The sequence below is a fragment of the Cylas formicarius genome, unplaced genomic scaffold (assembly GCF_029955315.1).
Source record: "Cylas formicarius isolate icCylForm1 unplaced genomic scaffold, icCylForm1.1 PGA_scaffold_3__17_contigs__length_32017465, whole genome shotgun sequence".
Taxonomy (NCBI): domain Eukaryota; kingdom Metazoa; phylum Arthropoda; class Insecta; order Coleoptera; family Brentidae; genus Cylas; species Cylas formicarius.
In genome coordinates, this window is record NW_026844326.1 from 3,842,093 (window position 1) to 3,857,752 (window position 15,660).

At 35.5% G+C, this 15,660-nt stretch overlaps 1 protein-coding gene across 5 annotated transcripts in view; it reads right to left on the reverse strand.

Annotated features, from left to right (window-relative positions):
• The window catches only part of LOC132699111 (axin), a 164,106-nt gene that overhangs the window by 96,951 nt on the left and 51,495 nt on the right, over window positions 1–15,660 (reverse strand). For 2 of the 5 annotated variants that reach the window (XM_060665611.1, XM_060665613.1), the window contains exon 1: window positions 1,050–3,365. The exons of the other annotated variants lie outside the window; for them this stretch is intronic. The gene's annotated coding sequence lies outside the window, so the exon portion shown is untranslated. Of the gene's footprint in view, window positions 1–1,049; window positions 3,366–15,660 lie in introns of those variants that run through there. 5 annotated transcript variants of the gene reach the window in all.

Sequence of the window (15,660 nt, forward strand, 5' to 3'; positions counted from 1 at the left end):
GTATGAATATTAAAACCCGTTTCCTGGAAGTTCGATGCTTTTTGTTCTATCTCTAAAAAGAAAGTGGTGGGGGGTGCTCCAACATTTCCTGAAAATGCTATCTGGTGACAGGGACTCAATCGTAGTTATTTCACTCATAACCCACTGAGAGCCTAGGAAAATCCCTTTTTAACGATTCCAAGTTAATTAAAATCCCTTAAGTCATTTTGAAGTTGTCGACATTTATTTCGGGAAATGTTGGAGCGTTCCACACCACTTTCCTGCCAGTCTTAAAACGGTGTTCATTAAATAAAAGAAAGTTTTCTCAAAATGCAATTATGAGAACGCTTCATTGATGATACTTTTATACTTTTTACAAAACTTTTGGATTCCTCCTAGGTCTGTTTTTGCTGAGTGGAACTTGCTGACGTTTCGCCAATCATCCTGTTAGCTTCTTCAGAGCTTGACTGAAACTGGCTCGTATTTTACTCTGCACCTGCTTATATATTGTTTGAGGGGGGCGGAGCTACGTGAGGGGCATAAACACCGTCTCGGGTGACTGATTCCCATAAGAAAAATATGTTATCCAGATTATCTGGAACCAAACCTTCTTACCTTAATTGAAAAATGCTTGTCGGGAACATATTTTTTTTATAACGGTCAAATTTTTGATCAAACGATGGGAACGGCTATGGGTTCTCCACTATCACCAGTCATCGCGAATATATTTATGGAAGCCTTTGAGAAGAAAGTTCTAGACACCTTTCATCATGGTCAAGAAATCATAGTAGATTTTCTTAGAATTTAAACTCTGTACACCCTAACATACGTTTTACCCTTGAGCTGGAAACTAATAATTACCTTCCATTCTTAGATATTCTTATCAATACAAAATCAGACCTAACATTGGGTCATTGTGTTTACAGAAAACTTACGCACACAGACCGATACCTTAATGCATGGTCACATCACCATCCGGCCCAAAAGTCATCGGTTATCAACTCTCTTGTTTACAGAGTCGTAAAACTATCTCAGCCCGAGTCACTGAATTCAGAATTATAACAACTTACCAATGCTCTTCTCTCCAATAATTTCCAAATTAAAGATATTAAGCGTTCCGAAAGCAATCCTACACTTGCCACTGTGGTCCTTCCTTACATTCAAAACATCAATGCCAAATATCAAAAGTTCTAAAGAAGTATAACGTCAAAACCAGATTTACCACTTGTCCAAAAATCTCTCAACATCTTCGATCCGTCAAAGACAAAATTCCATTTGAGAGACCGGACGAAAAATATCAACTAGACTCAAAGAACACGAAAGAGCCTGTGATGCGTTCGACTTCTCTTAAGTTTCTTCACCATATTTTTCAAACGTCTTAAACAAGTGTCTTTTAAAACTCTTTACAAATTGTAAATTGACTACGGGTTAAAAGCTGCCAAGGTGCCATATTTGCTTGCCAATTTATAAGAATCCTTTATTCCAACAACAATTGGCGAACAAATTTGAGAGATCAGGGACTTAGTTCTTACGGTATCACCAATTTCGACCGCAGAAAACATTTTTTTTTAAGTTCGCAACTTTTATGTTGCTTGGGGTAGTAGATGCTCTTTTGCAGCTACTCTTTTTGAATTGATAAGCTCGTGCACCTAGTCAGACGTAATCGGTTGAAGATCAGTCAATGTTTGAGTTGAAAACGTGGTCGGTTCAGATCAGGACGTCCTGGATTGCGGATTAGTTAATACATGAGGTGACGGTGGAATGGTGTAAATGGTATTTTAGTCATCCTTGTCACTTACAACTAAAACACATTTTCTTCACAAGTACTAGAATAAACTTTTATCTGTTTCTCCGTTTCAATATTTGGAATTTGCTGCTTGAGGAGAGATGTCAACGCTATCCCTCTTTTTGGTTTATCGCCAAACAAAGCTTCATATGGACTCTGGTGTATTCGTTCATAATAACTTTTGTTTTTGGTACAAAGGTACAAAGGACAGCCCCTCTGACAATTTATTTGAATCAATATCGTGCATCCATGCAGTTAACAAATTCTGTATACTCTGATTGACTCTTTCAACTCAGCGTTGTGTTTGGTTTGGCGACTTGGTTACTGAACAAAATGCAGATGCACAAAATATTTTAAAAAATGGAAAAAGGTGATATGCTACTTCTTCCGCTTTCTTTGTTTTTAACGGTCGTAAAATTGGTCAAATGATCTTGGTATACCATTATAAGTTTGCAATCGCCATCGCTGTGTCATTGCAAGTCTATCAATTCTTGATATCTAGAGTTTAATTCGGAACTCACCATTGGTTTTAAGCTTTTTAGAGGCACTGTGCTTCATTTGACACCATTTATACAAATCTAAACAGAGCATTACGACTTCATAGGTAATATGTTCTTATTTAACTTGCAATTCTTTAAGCATGAATTTTGTGAGTTTCGTAAAACAAGTCTTCGTGTAGAACATAATACTAGACCTTCGTTTCTCCTGGTATTAACTTTTGTTCGCCACTAACTTAAAATGTCAAAACATCTTAAACGTTTGCACTCTAAAGGAGTACTGCAGTTAATTTTAGCAGAAATTACTTCAGAAACGATTTTAGAATACCTTTCTTGAGAAAAATAAAAACATTTACTTCTTATTAGGGAATTTAACATTTCAAGAAATTAATCACTATTTACTGCAGTAGCCATCAAGTACAAATTATTTTATCGCTTTCGATCGAACTTTGTGTAAGACTGGCGACAAGTCAAATCATAACGAAGTGAATAAACGACACAAAAGCCTGTTTGGTCCGGCCGTTACTGACTTCAACTTGTATGTGTTTCTCGACATACACCGGTAAAGACTGAATTATTCGGTCTTTAACCAATTCATTTGGCGTTTGTCGACATTAATCTGTGTATGTCAACAAACACCAATTTCGGTCTTTCACGGTAACAAATATATCCAATTTCTCCACACGATCACACTTTTATCATGGTGTATGAGATGGTCTAACTAATATGCGTCAGATTTTTTTGTTTATTGTAGTAACTGACATAACAACAAATATTGCTGATTAGTGGTTATTAGTATATAGCATCAAATTATCTTCCTTGTTTTTGTTAGAGTTATTTTAAATAATTAAAAATCAGTTTATACATTGCAAAAAAAGGCATTCTGCATTCTCTCCGCTTCTTAGTTATTATTGATATCGTCTGTCTGAATGAATTTTTGAAGTCTTCGGAGCAAAACAAATATCTATCTTCTAACTGGAACGCACCGTCGGCTTGCATCAAAAAGCAAAACGTCCGCCGAACCGATTAAAAAACTTTCGAACGTATCCCGACGGCCAAGAAAAGAAGATATCAAACAAAACAAAAAGAAGACGCGACAAACAACGGCGAACGAGCGAGAAAGACTGCCGAAGGCAGTTTGAGTAATTCTTAAGTACACAAAAACGTCGACCCGTTCGGCGTTTGATGTCGACCGCGCGGCACCTTTGAAGTCTGTTTCGCGGGCGACCTTTAAACATTCGCGCCTCCGAGAAAGACGGGAAGTGGGGGAAAGAAGTGGCGACTAGCCCGAAAAATTCATTTCGCGGTATCGTTCAAGAGTGCACTGCTAAAAATAATGTTAATTTATAGTAAGCAAATTTAAATTATTAACTAACGTAGATATACAATATACAAATATAATATTATGTTATACGTGGCTAGGGCAATTTTACGTGATAATGTCTGCTATACGGGTCAAATGATTTTAAAGCAAAAAATACATGACATAAAAAAACTTCGTAGTTTTCATCTTTTTATTTCCTACAAATTCCAAAACAACTGCTTTAAAACTGTTCCAACTTGCTTTCGGAGGAATGAAACCGAACACCGTTCGGGATTTTCGATACATTCGACACTTTATACTGTTCCCATGTCTAATATTCTGCGAATAGCGACATGTTTGTTTAGTCTCGACGTGTTCGGCAGTGTAAACAGTTTTTGTAGCGCGAAAGAAACTTAATAGTATAAAAAGCGAGAACTATTGTGGTAGTTACGTGATGCCACAGAATGCAACTTATTTTAATCAGACTCTGGGTGTCTTATAAATTGTTTATTAATTAGTTTTAATATTATACAAAGATTAATTAACTTATTAAAACAAAGGCAGTTGTATTGTGGCATCGATTGAACAGACTTGTTTTTTAACAACATAGTTTTTGTTTGGCACCACGTAATTGGCGCAGTAGACAGTTTTGGCAAACACCCGGTACGTTTGAAAAATATCCATTTTGGGCAGAGGAAAGAACAAGGCATCCGCTGAACTCTATAGAAGCTAAGTCAAACTTGGGGACAAAGAGAAGAATCGCTCAGCAGTCCCATTGGTGCAGAGAGAGGAACAACAACTGAGCCAATAACGTGGTGCCAAGCGAAAACTATTTTTATATTTTATATATATTATATAGGAAGGAAGAAGTTACATGATGCCACTGAATATTTTATATATTAAATATTATTATTAATAATATTATATATTTAATTGGTTTTAATATTATATAAAAATTAACTTATTAAAACAAAGGCAGTTAGTTGTATTGAAGCATCGATTAAATATGATTTTCTACTCCCATCTCTAAGCGTCACTTTACAAAGTCAGTTGCGTATTTTTAAAAACATACTTTTCGTTTGGCACCACGTAATTTGTTTTGTCAAGATGGCACTATCAAATAAAGTTAGTTGAGATGAGAAGTTCAAGAAAAAAGGATCTCTTATTGAAATGCCCATTTCGGTATGTTCAGGAGAGCGATACAGTTTTTGTTTATTTTTATTGTGACTGTATTAAAGTTGTAGTGATCATGAAAACATATGTTACGGTTGTATTTCAAAATCATTTCATGAAATTTCCTATCTGTTTATTTTTGTGTTTTTGTTGGTCCTTGCCGTTCTGGGTGTGTTGTCTTTGGTCATTGGTACGAAGTTGGTACACGAGGCTTCTTTATCCGTCTTGGAGCAATACCATCTAAAGTTCAGCTTGTAATGTCACACACATAAGGATTCGGATGGTGGTATTGACAGAGATGCTCTCCCTTGGAAATGTTTTTTCCAACCACAAGTTTTGTTTCTGGTTGCTTAGTTTTTTTAATATCTTCAATATATTTTAGTTTTATAAATTTTTTTTCTTATTTCGTTTACATTAATACATCGACTCTAATTGATGAAAATTTTGTTATTTCTGTTAGAACTTGCTTGCAAATATTAAAAGGGAAGGTGGAGCAAGTTGTTACAGATGTATTTCAAAATTATTTCATGTTTTATTTGGAGTCGAGTTTTTAACTCACCTAGTATATTTCTTGCAGTCAAGTGTTTTTTTGTAAGATTTGATTAATATAAGCATCAACTTTCATTCTATAATTTAATTCATCTTCCGAAAACATCCTTGGTTGTGTTGTTTGACATCTCGCTATATTTACCATAATTTGTATTTGTAATGGTTAGCTATCAGCAGGCAAAATAAAAACAAAGGGGTGGGTTGGTTATTGGTAAACTGTTTTATCAAACTTATAATATTCCATCGTCTGATACGAACCAATATTGAACCTAACCAATCACTTTTCCGCTTTAATTTCATCTTTGACCTGACGGTGGTTTTGGGTAGTTTAAGTCCACAGCGACTCGTTGAGCGAGGCATTAAACAATTCCTCACTCCACGATTTTGACACTTTGTGGTTGCTTATGACTTCCAAGTAGACACATATATAGGGTTATTATTTTCGATGTATAGAAGTTTAAGTTGGCATTACTGTTCAAGATGGCTACCAGTTTGGTTTGGCAATTCATCCTGAATAAACTCACGCCTGAACAACGCTTGCAAATAGTGCAATTTTATTTCGAAAATAATGGTTCTGTGCGGAATACGTATCGCGCACTACGTCCATTTTATCGCCGACAAAATCGTCCATCAGAGCAGTTAATTCGATTAACCATGGAACGTTTTCGCACCACGTTTACTCTTATTGATAACTCGCATCCCCAGAGACGCCGTACGGTGCGTACAGAATATTGCTGCTGTAGAGCGTAGCATTGAGGAAGACCCGAATGAGTCCATCCGCCATCGAGCACAGGAATTGGATCTGTGTCCATCCACTTTATGCAAGATTTTGCGGAAGGATCTTGGTTTACGTGCTTACAAAATCCAATCCAACTCGTCGATTAGGTCGAATGGGCCCAAAACGAGATTGCCGTTGTTCCCGATTTTCATAAGTGAATTTTGTTTAGCGATAAAGCGCACTTCTGGTTGAATGGCTACGTCAACAAACAAAACTGCCGCATTTGGAGCGAAGCTAATCCTCAAGTGTATGTCGAAACACCGTTACATCCAGAAAAACTGATTGTTTGGTGCGCTTTATGGGCTGGTGGAATCATTGGTTCGTACTTCTTCAAAAACGATGATGGCCAGAACGTTACAGTCAATGGTGATCGGTATAGAGCTATGATCACTAACTTTTTCATTCCTGAATTGAATAACCATGATGTCCAGGAGATGTGGTTTCAACAAGACAGCGCAACGTGTCACACAGCTCGTGCCACAATCGATTTATTGAAAGACACGTTTGGTGACTGCCTAATTTCACGTTTTGGACTTGTGAATTGGCCTCCAAGATCTTGTGATTTAACACCGCTAGACTACTTTGCCGATATACGGCCACAAATGTTGGAAAAAGTCATCGAAAATTGGACGTCCACATTGGACTACATCCGCGCCAGCCGTGGCGGTCATATGCCAGAAATCATATTTAAAATGTAATGCCACAAGATTATCTTTCGGATAAATAAAATTCATGTATATAACAAACATTTTTATTTGCCATTTTAGATTAGTGTATTACAATTAGGTATGAAAGATGATGTCATTCAAATGACCCCCGCGACTCATGTGGCATGACGTAATTCGTTTATTGAAATTTCCTATCACTTTTTGACGCAATTCAGGCTCTATGCCGGCTATTTCGCGTCTAATCTCCTGTTTCAACTCTGGAATATTGTTTGGTTTACTTCTATACACTCTGTTTTTTAGATACAAAAAAAAAATCTAGTGGAGTATGATCACATGATCGCGGAGGCCAATTGATATCGCCGTTACGTGAGATAATCCGACCAGGAAACTTGCTCCGCAGCAATTGCATCGTTTCTCTGGATGTGTGACAAGTGGCTCTATCGTGTTGGAACCACAAAGCTTCAATGTCCAACTGCTCCCAGAAAAAATCAGATATCATGCGTTCTCCGCATTATCCTCGAAAAAAAAAGGGCCAATTATTTCTCGGCACCAAACAGTCACTTTTTGAGGATGCATTGCATTTTGAACAATCTCCCTTGGATTTTCTAATCCCCAAATACGAGCATTGTGTTTGTTTACAAAGTCACCAACGTGCAAATGTGCCTCATCGCTAAAGATGATTTGCGTTGAAAAATGAACCCCTTGTTCTCGTATCCATTCTGCAAACACGCGGCGCTGTTGACGATCTCGAGGTTTCAACTCCTGAGTTATTTGGACTTTATATGGGTGTAGATGCAAGACTTTTGTTAAAATTCACTGTGTGGTTGAATACGTAAGGCCCACGTGCTGCGATCGATGACGAATCGATGTGTTTGGATCTTCGGCTACACTTTCGCGAACAATGGCAATATTTTGATCTGACCGACCTACACGAGCACGTTGAGGGACTTTGAGGTTAGTTACAGATCCAGTTTGGTCAAATTTTTGACCCAGATTCCAAATTGTCCTCTCAGAAGGTCGATTTTGCGCGCCAAAAAATTCACGTAGAGCCCGACGTAGAGATCGACTATTTTCATAATAGGCTTGCACAATTTTTACACGTTGTTCAGTCGTATATTGCTCCATGAAATCTCATATGATAATAAACCAATACAGTGGCGTTTCAAAAAAATATTTCAGATTGTAATGTGGAAATTCTCAATGAGTATAACAATAATAACATTAATAGTGCAAAAAGTTGGCGTTTTTTTGGCTACTAAAAGTTAAGCTCATCACCTGCAGAATAGTGCAAACTCAGATTACACGCATTTAGGTAGGACCAAACGTAGGTGTTGAAATTATTTCAAGCTTATCAAATGGCGAGGGACAAAATGATACAATTTTCCAAAAGCAAGGTAGAAACGAATTAAAAAAATATTTTGCGAACCACACTGGTGAAGTTCCGTGACAATATACGCTCGCTTTTCGCGGAAATCTGAAGGTGGTCGTCGAAAAACAACAGCGAAAAACGACCGTAAAAAGAAAAACGTCGATATTCTCACGGAATCGAGCGGAATAAACGAAACTGATAGGTAAAGTTACCTGATGGCTTCGCCTTTAAAAGACGTTTTAATAGCCTTACGTCTATCAACGAGATAACCGATGTCGGTATAAAACGAGGGAAAAAGAAAACGACTCGACCGAGAAGACGGGAGATTGACAACTGTCAGACACGAGAGAATGAAATGCGGAAAATTTCAACTTATCGGAATTATCGCGGTAAATGTGATTTTTTTCTAATTTTATGTCATCGATCGTCTTGGTATTAATTAAGTTCATCGACCGTCTCGCTTCTAGAATCACTCTCATTTTCGGCGTTGGTTGATAATAAAGGTTATTATTTCAAACTACAAATTAGTAAATACCAGAACAAATACAGGTAATGGCTAAAATATGGCACAAATTCATTCAAAATTTAAAAAAAAAACATTTTTTGTTGCATTTTGCACATAATTTCATGTAGCATACAATATACCTACTAATCTCTTACCTGGACAAAAGAATGACAAACAAAAATTTAATTTTGAAATGAACAGGTACTGAACTGAGGTGGCTTTTACTTGATGAAAATCTATTTATCAAAATAAATAAGAAATAAAAGTTCAGATTTTCATATATTTTGACATGAGAATTGTTTCGACAACACCGTGTCTTAATCAAATGTAATATTTACAAACTACCTGCTACTATATATACCGAAAAATGACCATAAAACCTTAATTAAAGTTGTTGTAAGAATTTAAGTTCAATAAAGGAGAGGTATTTAAATCTAATTGATCGTTAAGCAATACATTTGAATGGATCATTTTGTTAATCTCCATTGCTTCCAATAAATTTAATTTTCTACTTTTTGTGGCTGTATGTAAAATATCAAAATTGTCGTCAAAAATGTGTTTTTCTGTATTTAAGTGTCTAGCATAATTAGAATCCAGACTACTGTTTCTAAACGCTCTTTTATGTTCGTTAATGCGTTTCTTGAAGGATCTACCTGTTTCTCCAATATAAATTTCAGGACAAGATCCGCATTTCAACTAACAACACAAGAGGAAAATATTTGAAAAATAATAAAAGGAAATGTTCAAAATCTCTAAAATCAGGTGTCTACAGGTTGAAATGAGGATCTTGTCCTAAAATTTATATTGGACAAACAGGTAGATCCTTCAAAAAACGCATTAACGAACATAAAAGAGCGTTTAGAAATAGTCTGGATTCTAATTATGCTACACACTTAAACACAAAAAAAAACATTTTTGACGACAATTTTGATATTTTACATACAGCCACAAAAAGCAGAAAATTAAATTTATTGGAAACAATGGAGGTTAACTAAAATGAGACATTCAAATGTATTGCTTAACGGTCAATTAGATTTAAATACCTCTCCTTCATTGAACTTAAATTCTCACAACAAGATTAATTAAGGTTTTACGGTCATTTTTCGGTGTATATAGTAGCAGGTAGTTTGTAAATATTATATTTGATAAAGACACGGTGTTGTCGAAACAATTGTCATGTCAAAATATATAATTCCGTGAAAATCTGAAATTTTAGTTCTTATTTATTTTGAGCAGGTACCAGTAAAGTTCTTAAATTGTCACAATTACATTTACAAGCATCTTCTGCACTAGCTTCGAATAATGATGTTAGCCAACGAATAGCTTTGCATGTATTAGAAGAAGAAAAGTTGCATCCATACTAGATTGCATTAACCATACGAGCTGAAACTGATACAGATATTGTTTAGTGATGAGACCACGTAGGTATTTGAATACAAATAACGCCCGACAAATGAAATAAAATTATAAGCAATTTTTACGAAAACTAAATATTTGGGCAGGGATTTTAAACTACTAAATTATTGCACCATATTTCTTGGATGAAAATCTTACTGGAGCTCGATCTTCACAATTTCTTCAAATCGATTTAATTTCTATACTCGCAGTTTCATTTCAAATATAAATCACCCAAACAGATGGATTTGGTTCTAAGATTTTGCTCGACAAGTGCGTGAATATTTAAGTACGGTATTTCCGTGACAGTGGATTGGAAGAAGGAGATCAATAATAGAATGGCCTCCAAGATCTCCTGATATTCCTCCGCTGGATTTTTTTCCCCTGAGATTATTAAAAATCAAAGGTGTATAAACAAAACCAAAGAAATGCCATAAAATTTGTTAAACGTGCATTAACTTAATAAATACTTTAAAGACTGTGCAACTGTCACCGACACAATCTAACAAAAGGCTATCCAGTATTATAATATAATATAAATGGATATGGAATGCCGGAGTTAATTTTCGACTCTGTGACAAAAATGATGTGTTAGAGTATGTTAACGAAATTAAAACTAATGCTATGAGTGAGGATGGAACTTCTATACGGGATTTGAGGATATGCTTGCCATTTTGTGTAGCTCATTTGTTAAATATAGTGAAGAGATGCTCAATAGGGCTCAAGAATATCAGACCAATTAATATTCTAACTATGCTTTCCAAAGTTGTTGAAAAATATACGTTAGAGTGTCCCTCGGTGCTCTATTCTAGGTCCCTTATATATTCAGTTTACATCGCAGATATGGGTGAATGCATTCAGTCAGCTAAATTGCAGCAACATGCTGACGACTGCCAAAACATTTTAATTTAGATTTAAATAAAATACACGTTTGTGTCTTCAATCAATTCTTAACTCAAATTTAAAACTCAATCCCGCAAGATCATAGTTTTGCTTTCTGATGGAAATAAAAATAAGAAGCAGTTCATCAAGACCAATTTAAACATAAAAATTCAAAATATGCCTGTTCCAGTCCCCTTTCTGGCCTGTCACTTTGGCGGTGCAAGTGTAATAACTCTTACCGGAAAGGGTTTTTAAATCGATTAGCATATCGTCAAGAAGGATTTTTAACATCCGAATTATGCGTGAAATTCGACGCAGAATTAGCAAATAGATTTAAAAAAAATGCGTTTCATTTAAAAAAGGAATTTGTCATCGGCATCTATTTTTTTACCCACTCGTGACCATTGAATCTGCAATCCAACAAGGGATATTTAAATATAGCAAAAAATAAACAATAAAATCATATTTTTGACACACTGGTCGAGCAAATATCGCCGTCATCAGACTGAGTAACATCTTTTTGCCAATTTATTTCCTCAAAATCTTCAATAGTATAGGAAATCATAATTGATCTATAGCTTCGAATTCCTTCAGCAAATTTTCATTGTTCGATACATAGAGTAGCATAGCGGCTTTGTCATTAGGAAGTCTCTTTTTTGAATGAATACGACCATAAACGCTAAAACTGCGTCCCTTGACACCAAATTTGTGAAGCTTCTTGTGAGAATTAAGATGAAGAACACAGTCCCTTCCACCATGAAGCTGGGTTCTCAAAATTACTTTTCCTATTTAGTTATTTCCAAAATTTCCACTTCTACAACGGTAATCTGCTATTTCATCTTTTTATTTATTCCACTTCCCGACAATATATTTCTGGAAATTTTACATAATCAGCGATGTGCCAACTATTTCGAAAATAAAGATGATAGCATCTTACAGCCGCAACTCAATTTTTAAATGCGTTTTCTGCTGATATTTCTCCATTCCTTTCTATTCCCTGTATTACCTAGCCAATTTACGATTTTTGCTTTTCTCAAGTTCCCTTTAAAAATAATCTTGATTTGAGTTACACTATAACATTTAAAAAATCGTTGGCGTACCTCCTGCTCTCAGCATATGCCTCAACCACTTTACCCGTATTTCTGTTATTCTACTATTTACAAAACTTCTGTATTACTCTTGAGTCGGTTGTTGATGAGTCGAACTTGGTGACGTTTCGCTAATCATCCTGTTGGGTTATATATTGTTTGAGGGGGTCGGAGCAAAAGGAAGGGAATGAACATTGGTAAAGACGTGAGTCGCGGTGAAGACTGTTTGGTTGCTTTTCGATTTATATAGATTTTGGGATTTTTTGTTGGTAGTAGAAACCATTACACGCAAGAATTTTAGTTTTATCGAATAAAATTTGATGTCCGGTTGGGTTCGGCCACTGCTAATGAATTTATTTGATGGTCTTTCATGTCTTTGAGCTTAGTTGATGTTTTTCGTTCAATCTCTCCAATGCTGTAAACTGCTGGTATTTCAAATGGAATTTTGTCTTTGACGCATCGAATATGCTAAGAAATTTTTGAACAAGTGGTAAATCTTTTTTTGACATAATAATTCTTAAGAACTTTTGATATGTAGTCAGTAATGTTTTGAATGTAAGAAAGCACAGCAGTGGCAATTGTAGGGTTGCTTTCAGACTCATTATCTTAAAAAAGTTGTAGTGAAGTTTTATTTTGCGATGGATGCTTAATATGAAAATTATTAGAGAGAAGAGCAGATGTAAGGTGCTTGAAATAGTTTTAAGGCTCTGTAAACCTGAGTTGTTATGCGATTTTTGGGTCGGATGGTGCAAACAGAATGACCCAATGTTGGGTCTGATCTTCTATTGCTAAAAATATCTAAGAATGAGAGATTATTATTTGCTTATAATTCAATGGTAAAAGTATGTTATGGTGTATAGAGTTTAAATGTCTAAGAAAGTTTCGCAAGGATTCTAGGCCATGGGGAGAAATAAAAAAGTATTATCAAGGTAGCGTTTCCATAATTTTGGTTAGTTGGAATGTGTCGAGAGCCTTTTTCTCAAAGGCTCCTTTGACCGTACTAAGAAATATATGTTTCAGACAAGCATTTTTCAATTGAATGGTTCCAGATTCCGGATTTTAATATATCTGAAATAATGTTGAGAGTTTCAGGAACAGAGACTTTATTAAAGAGAGAGATGTAATGTGCTCTTTAATTGATCAATGAAATGAGAAGAACTCAGATGGGGACAAGATGGAAGCAATTTCAAGATGTAGAGACAGAAGAGTTTTATTGATTTGGTCTATTTCTTTACAGGTATAGTGAATTCTTTCTCGGAGTAAAGCAAAACTAGACTGACAAAAAATTTTATAAGCGGAAGAAGTTATTTCAAGAAAATTAGGGATAACGTTACGATCTCTACAACGTAACAAAAAAGTCAATGTACAGAGTAATCGCACCACTTTCAGTCGGCGGTCTTCTCCATCAAGTTGGTCTTATTATAATTTTGTAAATATTATTAATCTTTGGGATTTTTCATAAAATCTTATTCTTTAGCAGATTCTTATTCGCATAAAAGGCTCTACGCTATTTTTTCTTCAATTTACATCAAAGTATTTAAATTTGTTTACTGATTCAAAACTGCTATAACACTATAATCAGATCATTATTTTAGTTTGTTCTTCATTCAGGTGCAGCTCCATTTTGTCTATTTCTCTTACAATTTCCTACATCTTCCCCATTCTTAGTAGCAATCAGTGCAATATCGTGTGCATTATTTGATCTAATTGTGCCTTTACCTATGTTTCGTAATGTATGTTTTAATGCCAGATAAAATAATGTTGCTGACAATGAAGCTCTCTGTCTGAGACGTTTGTTGATATCAAATTCCTAAGTTCTTCTCAATTTTGGAGTTAATTCTATCACCTTTAGTGCTCCTAAAAGTTGTTCCCTTTTACTTGAGTCAAATGCCTGCCAAACATCTACGGAGAGCATCTCAATTTCGATATTCGTTTGTTTTTTCTATGATTCGTTTTAAACTGTGTGTGAGTTTGTTGTTTGTCTTGTTGTTTGCCTGCAGAACCAAAAAATAAGAACGACGCATGTGACACCACCGGTTTTGATTAGTTTAAATGAAATAAATTTGGACTTAATTTAACGAACGTCTCGGACCACACATGCCTCGAGACGATGACAGAATTAAATCACGCGGACGAAACACTTCTTTCAACGTCAAAGTGGAAACACCATTTTTTTTAATTGGACAAAGCACGGACCACCCGGTGTGAATTATTAAGTTCGTTTTAGCGCCGATTTACTTAACGATACGGCATTATAGATAGGAAGCGCTTTTCATTTTTCGAGGGGCCAGATTTGAATCGATAGCGGACGATCCACACCAAGAGCGACCATATTTGGTTGGAATGCAAATTGACCAAATAAAGACAGAATTGATATGTAGGAACTTATCATTATAATTTGTAAACTTTTAACGGGATATTTTTTAATAAACTGAACAACACAAAGTACTAACCTTGCCAAAAGTTGGTACATATTCTACTATAGTATATTATGCAACAAGTACGGTAAACGGCATTTGACCCACGAGTTTATTTGACACGAGCGGAGCAAGTTTTTAATAAACTCGTGAGTTAAAAGTTTACCGAACGTGTTGCATACTATACTTTTTTACTTTTTCTAGGACCGTTAGTTTTTGGGTACATTTTCGCAAAAAAACACGAATACATTCACTGACATGACCGTCAGAATTGACAAACGTCAAATTTCAAAGCGTGAGAAATATCGCCGAAATCAGCCTTCTGCTCCCAAATCCGTGCGGTAATATCCCGGAAATGTCCGAAGTGGCTTGGATTCATGGGAGACGAAACTGACGAGGTAAAGTGACGCTTCCCGCACACTAGATCGGTGGGTAATTAGGTATTTTACGGACGGGGGTAGAAAAAAATATATTTCAAAGTCAAAGACATGACAAAAAATACAAAAATTGTACGAGTAGCCTTAATTAAGAAAAGTTTTGATCAAAAAATATTAATAATTTCCTTTTTTTCTCAATAATTTCATATACTGTGGTTAATCTGTTTCTACCGATATTTTGACATATGTAAATAGCAAAAGAAGTGCTTCTAGGATACCTACCTCGCTTGAATTTACTAATGAAACTGTTGATAGTCCTAAAAGTGATTCATCTTACTAGAAAATATGTTGGAATGGTGCTGCTTTATGAATCTTAGGGAGCCTGTAGAGATGAGAAATTTTACAGCCATGAGGGGTGACAGACCTTTTTGCGGATTCTGATAGAGAGAAGGCCTTAAAAAGAGATTTAAAGTTGCGTTCCATAGGTGGCGTAGATTCTTTTTTAAGTTGACGATAGGATCTCACTGTACGAATACCTCCTGCAAAAGTCACTTTAGACATAAAATTCAAACTATGCCCAAAACGCCCAAATCATCATTATACAGAGCGGGCCAAACAGTAGATGTCGATACTTTTTTTAAAATGGAACACCTTTTTTTCTAATCCATTTTCGAAGTCTATTCAGGATATTTTCAATAATTTGCCTCATTTCGTATCTAGTACCAAATTTTAAATTTTCTAAATTTTGTGGTTTTTCCTTATACACTTTTTACTTTAAATATTTACTTTGAATGTTGAAACTAAATTTGTCAATCACGTATATCAGAATGATCTAGATGAGGGAAAGGCACAGCGAGAATAGAAACAAATTGTAAACATCGGGCTCCAGTAAGA